Raw genomic sequence first — 8,684 nt, 5'->3', positions numbered from 1 at the left:
TAATACAAATCAAAGTACATTAGTTCATTAGTAATCCTAAAAAAAAAAAAAAAGTAGAGTATATGTAACCTAAAAATTAGCACCAAATAAAATCAGTCAACAATCCATTAACAAAAATATATATCGTTTTATTTTCACATTGCAATAGAACCAATCGACAAGAAGCTACTGTTGCAGAATATTAATTACGATTTGCAGTGCATCAATAGCCGGACTTCTTGCCATGTACTCTAATATGTCAAAATATCATACAGCTCGGATAGTCATGTGTCATATGTCATTTGAAAGGTCTCATCGAGTAGACTAAAACAAGCATAATTGTTTGGGGCTTTGAATAAACTGGAGCGAGTTTTTGTAGTGGTCACCCCCAGACCCATATGAAAATAATATATTGATGTCACTGTTTTACTTGTAACTTCATAAAACATGATCAGATTGTGGAAAATTATGAACCATTATTTAGAGCAGATTCTCTGATTAAAAAGAGCCCAAAACCACTATAATCTGTCATTTATATCTAAATATTTTCCTAATGAATTTATAACACACATAAAACTGCACAGGCAGCATGTAGTTTAGCCAAAAAAAATCTAAGGTAGCTGTCATGTAGCGTTTTCGTGCATAAATTCATGAAAGATGCATATATCATAGAAAACGACAGGTCACTATTTGCAGAAAATTCTCCCGATTACAAAGTGCCCAAACTCACTATTATCCATCGTTTAGATCTAAAGATATATGTGTTATAGCTCTCATAAAGCTATAAAACATAAAAAATAATTAGGTTATGTAGCTTAGCAAAAAATCAGAGGTTGCAGGCCTGTGCCGTTTTAGCTCGTAACTTCACCAAACATGCATAGATCTTGAAAAACCGCACAGCATTATTTTTAGAAAATTCTCCCGATTAACATGAGCCCAGAGTTATTATAATCCGTCGATGAGATCCAAAGATATTGCTCATATTGCTATAACACATAAAACCCAAGGGCGCACTTCAGGCGCAGCAGGACAAATAACTGTACTTTCAATTTGCGCTTTTATTCGTAACTTTATGAAACATACACTAGATCATGGAAAATTGGACGTCATTATTTTCAGAAAATTCTCCCGATTAACATGAGCCCAGAGTTATTATAATCCGTCGATGAGATCCAAAGATATTGCTCATATTGCTATAACACATAAAACCCAAGGGCGCACTTCAGGCGCAGCAGGACAAATAACTGTACTTTCAATTTGCGCTTTTATTCGTAACTTTATGAAACATACACTAGATCATGGAAAATTGGACGTCATTATTTTCAGAAAATTCTCCCGATTAAAAGGAGCCCAAACTGTAATTCGTTCATTGGATCTAAATATATTACTTACGATATTATCACACACATTAAACAATTCAATTGAGAAAAACATAGGTTACGTTTTCATTCATAACTTCATGAAGCATGCATAGATCATGCAAATTTTGTTATTTAGATCTAAAGATATTCTTCATCGAATTATAACACATAAAACTCCAAATGCGCACATGCTGCAATATTCTCATGTTATTTTTTACCTTATCATTTCATGAAACATGCTCCGATTGTGGGGAATGGCATATCATTATTTACAGCAGATTCTCACGATTGAAATGAGTCCAAAATCAAAACAATCCATTGCGTCTAAACCCATGAATTGAAGAAATCCGTTGGAGAGCTCTGTTGAACACTTGGCAAGCAGAATGTAAAACCTGTAATGTTTCTGTCTATTTTATCTTTTATATAACCTTTTTTTTTAATAATTAGGTATAATTTTAAAGCTTAGACATTCAGCTTTCGAATGCATCCAACCATTTTGATCAACTCCTAACCAGTGCTGCCTGTTCCTCTAAACCGGAGTTTACCGCCGACGGGCGCCCCCTAGCGAAGAAAAAATGAGTAAGCATATTTTTCAAAATATCTGCCTAATCAACACAAAATAGGTCTCATTTGAAAGCTTGGAGTCTGACCTTTACAATGCACGTGGCCACTTTGATTAACTCCTAGGTAATGCTGAGTTATTTGTGGATAAATATAAAAAAAAAATTTTCATAATTTATGAAAAATGTTTTTGTTCCATGAACTCTAATATGTCAGAAACATCATACAGCTCAGATAGTCATGTGTCATTTGAAAGGTCTCATCGTGTGGAATAAAACATGTATAATTATATAATATTTGGGGCTTTGACTAAACTTGAGTGAGGCATTACTTCAAATTCAAAACAACAATTTCAAAATTGTAAAGGGCTAAGGTAAGGGCTACCTTGGTTCCAAATGCTGTAACTTTTGATTACTTCATGATATCACCACAAATACACATGTTGGGGAAGAAAGTCATATACACCTAGGATGCTTTGAGGGTGAGTAAAACACAGGCTAATTTTCCTTTTTGGGTGAACTAACCTTTTAAGTTTGATCACTGATAAAGCTAGAATGTCCACTGATGTGTTTATTTACAAAGAGGCATGAGTGGTTAACAATTAGTTTTTCATAAAACTGCAACTTAAATATATTATTTCTATAGGCTATACAAAAAAAAAGAAAAGAAAAAAAGACAAAATAATTAGACTGAATAAGCTGATCTAAATGTAAGCATCTGGTGGTTAGGCACTTATACAAGATCCCCCATAGCTTCTCCTGGCGACGTCCTATCTTCACGTGAAAGGGCCCAAAGCAGTCTACGCCAGTGGAGTAGAACGGTGGCTTAAACAGACGTAGCCGACAAGGTGGTAGGTCGGCCATTCGAGGGATCTGTGGTTTAGCCCTCCAGAACTGGCAATCTTTACAGGTTCGTTGGTGTTTGCGTATGGCTTCACGACCCCTCAGCACCCAGTATTTACGTCGTAGCTCTGCTAGCACTCTCTCAGCACCAGGGTGATGGAGCTGTTGATCCATGTCCTGTATAAGTAGCTTCGTGACCTGATGTCGTGGGTCTAGGACGATTGGGTGTATACTGTCCGATTGCAGGGTTTCAGCCCGGCGAAGTCGTCCACCTACTCTAATAAGGCTAGTATCTTTATCATACTCTGGGACGAGAGAACACAGATGACTATCAGTTGGAATGGGCTGTCCAGCTCTCAGAGCCTTGATTACGTCTGGGAAAGTATCAAGCTGTGCCTGTGCTAAAATTAGCTTTTCTGCCTGGATATAGCTTGAGGCATCACAAGGGGTATCAGCGGTGGCCGCCCCATCACAGGCCCGTGCAGTGGACTGGACCAGTTCTTTCCAGATTTGGAACTGACTGAAGTCTGGAGGTGTGGAACTGGACATTGTTGTGACTGAGCCAAGAAAGGATGCTCTTTTCAGTTCACTGGGTTCGGGCTCAACGTGGGCTGACGTGGGTAACGATGGCCACATGTCTGGTCCTTGAGTCAGGAAATCTGGGCCAGATCTCCATTGGTGAGGGGCTGCTATCACCTCGGGTGATACAGTCAGCTGGGTTTTGAGCTGAGTCAACATACCTCCACCTGTTGACATCAGTTAGTGTCTGGATTTCCACTAATCGGGCCCCCACAAAGACCTTGTATCAGCATGACTCTGATTTTAACCAGTGCAACACTGTAGTGGAATCAGACCAGTAGGTGACTTGTTTTAACAGAAGGGTCAGCTCAGCCTGTATTACCTTGCCCATTTGGGCTCCAGTTAGGGCAGCAGATAGCTCTAGGCGGGGCATGGATAAGCATTTCCGGGGGAGCTACGCGGGATAGAGCTAAGACATAGGAGACATGGACATCCTCATGCTCATCTGTGGTCCGAAGTTACGCCACAGAACCTTATACCCTCTCAGAGGCATCACTAAAGACATGCAGTTCCCTGATGGAGGAAGGAGTGTCAGCACTGGCAGGAACATAAGGCAGAGGGATTTGTAGCTTGGTGATGTTAGACAGTTCTTCAACCCATTGGTACCATTTCTCTCTGAGGGAAAGGGGTTCAATTGGGTCATCCCAGCCAAGGTTTTGTCTCCAGAGATCCTGAATAAGAGTCTTAGCCCTGGATGTGAATGGCATGATAAACCCAAGGGGGTCAAATTGACTTGCCAAAGTCTTATACAGGTTTCTCAGAGTCGGCTGAACAGCCTCAGCTGAGTGGCCCTTATATCCGAGGGTGTCATCAAGACAGTCCCATTGTAGGCCGAGCATGGATTCTTGTAGGTCATTACTGTTCTGAGATAGCCAGCATTCACTACTAGTGGATCTGGCTTCTGAAGGGAGATGCTTGAGAACTGATGGTATGTTGCATGCCCACTGCCTTATTTCGAAGCCTCCCTTTGACAGAGCCTGGCGCAACCCATCTATCACAGCTTTGGCCTCACTTTGATCTTGAGTGCTGTGGAGGCAGTTGTCAACGTAGAATGAGTTCTCCACAATGTCATCCAAGCCACGCATGGTGTCTTTATACTCCTGGGCATGGCACTGTAGAGCATAGATGACACAACAGGGGCTGCAAGTTGTTCCAAAGGGAAGCACCTGCCACTCGTAGATGTCAGGTTGAGCCTCCCTATTCATGTCCCTCCATATAAATCGCAGCACTGATCTGTCACCAGGTAACAGGCGTACCTGGTGAAACATGCCCTTGATGTCTCCACTGATCGCAATGGCATGCTGGCGAAACCTCAAGATAACACCCAGTAAGGATGCAATAAACGCACAACGAAACATTGGTCTCAGAGCGCAGCAGTGTTCGCAACAGTCTGTGAGCCGTGATAGTTTTAAAGTCCGTATAGAAACGGCTGCGTGATTTTGGTTCCGGAACGGACTTTCTGACATACAGTATGTTTGATCAATTTAGCCTTCTCAAATCATCACGACTTGCCTAAAATAAAATCTATAGAAATATAACAGTTCAAGCATATCACAAATGTTAGTTTAAATGTTTAACCTATAGATAAATGCGCGCTGTTAGACGCATATCAATCGTTTGTGTGGAGAGTGGAAGGCAGCTGAAGGAACCCTTTGCAGGCATGTAGGCGCCAGTGCGATCACTTGCATTTTTTTCTAACAGTGGAAACAACCTAAAATACGCCGTCATTTTTGCTCATAAAGGTAAGATTAATACATCATTTGGAACTGTAAAGGGTCTACTTTTATTTGTGGGCACTCACAATATCAACAAAACGTTGTAATAAATAAATAAAAATAATAAATAAATAAAATAAATAGGAAAACGGGATGTGCATTCTGCCATCTCGGTCCTGAACAGGAGCGCTTCACAATGATGAACTGAAACAGCGAATTGCCTCACAGACATGATAAAAATATATATCTATAGAAAGCTTTAAATTACTACTTTAAAACTAAATAATTCAAATCGAAAATAGAAACTCTTTCATTATGTAATCCCTAAAGATGCATTTCTAACTAAAGGCACGTCCAATGAGGAGATGGCTAGTCATTTTTTTCATCACAATAATTGATGGATGTGTAAAATATAAAAATAAGCAAAAGCCTAAAACAGGGCCGAATATAATTTTAGTTTTATTTTATAATTCTATACAATTAAAAAAATAAAAAACATATTATAATGGCATAGGCTATATGTAAAACTTTGTCCTATATTTGTATAGCTGCTTATATTTTCAGACTTTTATGTTGCTCTGTTCTGAATACCTTAAAATTTAAAGGATTTGCTGCAACGTAATTTTGTCTGATGTGAATTATTTGTTTGCCTATTAGTATTAATTTAATCCATGCCGCAAATGCTTTAAAAACAGCTTTAAAAATTGCTTTATTGCATTCCAGATGCTTTTAAAGAACTTATCACTATAAATTTTACGGGTAGCTTGAATATAAAACATTGTCATGAATTCGTTGTATCCCATTTGTAAAATAGCCAAATTAATTGTTGTAGGCTAACACGATCTCATGATGAAGGTGCATATAAGCTCGATTTTCTTTTTTTATTTGGTATAATATTTATTTGCAAAAATTGACTTTCGTGTGCAAAAGACTGATAAATTCATAATTAATGGCATGGCTGGTTCAGTCGACAGAAATATGGGACACGTATAGCTACTGTAGTATTCTTTTATGTATAAAATATCTTTATTGTAATGCTTGTAATGTCCATTTATAGTCTTTACACAGTAGCTTGGCTCCTTAAATGTTTAAAAACCAGCTAATTTCAAGACGCTGACATCACGTCTGGTTTGATGTTCGATCGGTCGGTTGGTCGTTCGAACGTTTGATTTTGGCACGGAGTGCGAGCCATAATGGGACACAAAAGTGGAAACACTTCAGGAGTGTCGAAGTCGCCATAGACATAATAAATACCTAACGCCTCATTGGCCGCTTTGAGCCGTTGCTGCAATACGTCAACGTGTTGTTTGTGAAGGCAAGACTGCCTTAAAAATAAATGGAGGTAAACGGAGGAGCTGCAGTTCCCCTTCAGGAACTCGAGCTACATCGAGATTCACTTTGGGAACGCCCCTGCGTGACCGCGTTCTGAAGCACGTGTAAAATCAGTCCAATGGAGCAGCGAGACGTCACGAGCGGGGTGACGTGAGCGCCAGGAAGTATAAAAGCGCATCCGGCAGAGCGCAAGTTAGCTTCTGCTCTTCAGTAGCGCTCTGTGTATGTGTCAGTCTATTTACTGTTGTCTGTCAGTCCACAAGCATTCAAAAGAATATGTCAAAGACTAATATCTATGATGAGCAAACGGCATTACAGACGTTGTGTGCCTCCCTGCCCACGCTATCTGGCAGTGGTGGGCACACACGATCTGTGTGTTGTTTATTTAGGAGCGGAGCATGCACGGTCAGCTTTCGAGGGAGCTGATTGTCATAACTGCGAGTTACTCTCGCTGCGTATGCTCCGCTCTCGCCTGGCTGTGTTTGATGAGAGAGGCCAGGCTCGCGATCCCACTGGCAGCGGTCCCGCTGTTGCTGAGGCACGGCGTAGACTGTTGTCGTGGGGATCGCAGGTGGATTTAGCAGAGGGATCCGAGACGGGCTCGTCCTTTTCTCGGTCCTCACCCGCGGCTCTCTCTCAGGGTTCGGAAGCCTGCGCTACGATTTCTTCCCCCCAGACAGAGAGCCAGACGCTTCATCTATCTTCCTCCGAGGAGGTGGATGTGATGAGTGTCGAGACAAAGGAGACTGTGGACTCTCCACCACAGTCCCTCGCGTATGATGTGTGACTCCTGCAGTAGCCAAAATAAAATATCAGGACGCTCGTCCTAAAAGTAATTATGAGGTGTGACTCGTGCAGTAGCCAAAATAAAATATCGTTTGGCCAGCCGAGAAACAGGATGCTCGTCCTAAAAGTAATTATGAGGTGTGACTCGTGCAGTAGCCAAAATAAAATATCGTTTGGCCAGCCGAGAAACAGGATGCTCGTCCTAAAAGTAATTAGATGAGCGTTTTCTGAAATCCAGATCACAGCCTTCATGACGGGGCCTTCCCCGATCTCCATGCTGAGGTGTAAAAAACAAGATCGTGGGAGAAACCGTACTCATCCCGTATTTACATCCCCACAGTCTCGAATTATTCAGAAGAACATCGTGGGGCTGAATGATAAGGGATATGGGAGATGCCAGTGGTGGAGCAGATGCTTGCGAGCTATCTCTCCCCATCCTCAGCATCGTCCCTGAAGGCCCCGAAGCTTCTCACCAGGTCCGTTAGGCTGACATCGAGTCTGGTTGGGAAAGCTTATACGGGCGGCAGGTCAGGCTGTCGCATGTTTGCACACCATGGCGGTGTTACAAGCATACCAGGCTGACCTGCTCAGGGGGAGCAGCCCAGGCCGTCAAGCTCCTCCTCCTATCACCAGTCTCAAAAACAGAGCATTGCAACCCGCACCCCTCCACAGAAAGATCGGGGGTCGGAGCGACGCTCTCAGTCGGGGTCTTCTAGACCGAATATAACACCGCAGTATACGGTGCCCAATCCTCCTTAGTGCCCTCACGGAGGTTCATTGATACCCCTGCCACCCTCGGTGCTTCAGGGCTCAGTGAGCTCCGATGAGCGAAGATCCCAGCTGCTGCCCGGCAACGGAACGGCACGGGAGAGCTCGGCCCCTCAAGTGAAGAGGCTACAGCAGTCAGGTCGGTTGTTCCCTCAGTGCCCTCACGGAGGTTCATTGATACCCCTGCCACCCTTGGAGCTTCAGGGCTCAGTGAGCTCCGATGAGCGAAGATCCCAGCTGCTGCCCGGCAACGGAACGGCACGGGAGAGCTCGGCCCCTCAAGTGAAGAGGCTACAGCAGTCAGGTCGGTTGTTCCCTGCCGGTCATCTGCTTCAGGGCACCGAACTGGCTCCTCTAATAAAACCAGAGGCCAGCCTCGAGAGGCTGGTTCCCTTAGTAGATTTTCTGGCAGCGTGGGAACTTCTGCCAAATATATCAAAATGGGTCGTAGAGAAAGGCTACAGAATCCAGTTCGGTTCTCATCCTCCTCATTTCAACTGGGTCATTCCCACACTAGTGGGCCCCGAGCAGGCTCTGGTAATGGAACAAGAAGTAGATACTCTCTTGAGGAAGGGGGCCATAGAACATGTTCCTCCTCTCTCTCGAGAGAGCATCCGGGTTTTACAGTCGTTACTTCATCGTACCGAAGAAGGATGGGGGGTTGCGACCGATTTTAGATCTCCGTCTTCTGAACCGCGCTATCAAACGGCTTCGGTTCAAGATGCTCACTATCAAGCAGATAGTATCTCAAATCCAGTCCG

The sequence above is a fragment of the Sinocyclocheilus grahami genome, unplaced genomic scaffold (genome assembly GCF_001515645.1).
Source record: "Sinocyclocheilus grahami isolate Dianchi unplaced genomic scaffold, SAMN03320097.WGS_v1.1 scaffold2209.1, whole genome shotgun sequence".
NCBI lineage: Eukaryota > Metazoa > Chordata > Actinopteri > Cypriniformes > Cyprinidae > Sinocyclocheilus > Sinocyclocheilus grahami.
Note: the sequence above shows the minus strand (reverse complement) of the source record.